This window comes from Jaculus jaculus, chromosome 3 (genome assembly GCF_020740685.1).
Source record: "Jaculus jaculus isolate mJacJac1 chromosome 3, mJacJac1.mat.Y.cur, whole genome shotgun sequence".
NCBI classification, from domain to species: domain Eukaryota; kingdom Metazoa; phylum Chordata; class Mammalia; order Rodentia; family Dipodidae; genus Jaculus; species Jaculus jaculus.
The window spans coordinates 113,268,165-113,270,054 of NC_059104.1; the positions used below are offsets into that span (position 1 = coordinate 113,268,165).

Below are 1,890 nucleotides of genomic sequence, written 5' to 3' on the forward strand. Positions count from 1 at the left end.
ACCTACTTTAGCCAGATGCACAAGGGGGCACATATGTCTGGAGTTCATTTGCAGTGGCTGGAAGCCCTGGTGTGCCTATTCTCTCTCTCACTCTCTCTGTCTCTCTCTTCCCCCCCCCTTCTCTGTCACTCTCAAATAAATAACAATGAACAACTTATTTTTAAAATAATTAAAAATAAAGAAAAACAGAAAGAACAGAAATATATGATGGTTTTCTCCATTTAAACCTTATCTGAACAGTAACTACAGTTCAGGTTATCACATAAATAAATGCTGATGGTTTATATGATAATTTGCTTTTACCCATATATACACATGGCTAAATGAAGATGCTGAGTGTAACATAAAGCTCTGATAAGAAAGGGTAAACAAATTAGCTTTGAAGAGACACACAACTTGAAGGCTCTGAAGCTCAGACCAAATCATTAGTGCATATAGTGACTGGGGGGAGGGAGGAAGCATTTTTGCCAACTATTTACCCAAAAATATAGTTAAAAACAAACTAAAAATAATTTGCTGAATCCCAAAACCTCAACCTCACCACATTTGGCCTACAAGAACTAAAGTGATCTCCTGTTTAATCCATACGAGGAAACATTTCTCTAGCAGACATTTTAATCAATGGTAGGGCATCTATACAGGACTAGGAGTCATATCTTTTCTCATAGGAATTGAAAACTGAATAAAAGCCATAACATTGTGAATAATATAGACCTGATTGTGTCTTAAAATAGAAAAGGCTGAATGGAAATAATGCTTAATCTTAAGCACATTTACTGTGTCCAGAATATATTTATTATCTAAATATGGCATGTTTTCAATAATGCATTCAACATGTATTGTGGAGAACCTAGTGTGTTGCATACCCTGTATTAGGTGCTCAAAATGCACCAGTGAATATCATTTAGGCAGGTAGTCAAATATCAGGCATCTGACTTTAACTTAAGAAACACTGAGACCCTGGTCTCTGCCCACCCCTTAGAACACAGTTCTTCTTAGAACACAGTACTTCAATGCCAAACATGGTGACATTTGGGGCTGTTGAGTCCTTTGTGGAGGTGGTTGCTCAGCAGCACTCTCTCCTCCATTGGTAACAATCTAGGTGTCTGTTAGCAGATAAACAGAGAAAGCAATTATGGCTTTTATACACAATGGAGTTTTACTCAGCCATAAAGAATAAAATTATGTCATTTTCAGGAAATGGAAACAACTAAAAAACATAATAGTGAGCAAAAATAAGGCAGATTCAGAGAGGTAAATATCACATTTTCCTCTCAGATTTAGACCCTACATTGCATACAGAGGGGAGGGGTGTGTAAACTTGTAATGAATGATGAAAGTAGAAACATGGAAAAAGGAAGGGGACTAGCAGAGGGGATGGAGTAGATAGGACTGGTAGTATGAAGGTGAATATGATCAAAATCAGTATCTATTTCCATGAAAACATGTGCATGAAACACATTACTATGTACAAAACAAGAGATGTCCGCAGATGTTAATAATGTACATAGGGCTCACTTCAGCAGTATATGTACTAAAATTGGAATGATACAGAGAAGATTAGCATGGCCCACCCCTGTGCAAGGATGACATGCAAATTCTTAAAGTGTTCCATAGTTGGGGGGACAGGAGGGATTGCTTAGTGGTTAAGGAGCTAGCGTCAAAGCCAAATGACCCAGGTTCGATTCCCCAGGACCCACACACACAAAGTGATGCATGCTTTTGGAGTTCATTTGAAGTGGCTGAATGCCTTAGCATATACCCATTGTCTCTCTCTCTCTTTCTCTCTCAATATCTCTCTCTCACTTTCTTCCTCTTTCATAAATAAATAAATAAATAAATAATGCATCATAGAAAAAAGTAGTTTTGAATGCTTTAATTGCATATGCA

At 37.4% G+C, this 1,890-nt stretch overlaps 1 non-coding gene across 1 annotated transcript; it reads left to right on the forward strand.

Moving 5' to 3' along the window:
- Positions 1 to 1,514: 1,514 nt before the first annotated feature.
- Positions 1,515 to 1,621, forward strand: LOC123459704. Its single transcript, XR_006636461.1, has one exon. It is a non-coding gene; the product is annotated as a U6 spliceosomal RNA (small nuclear RNA).
- Positions 1,622 to 1,890: the final 269 nt, after the last annotated feature.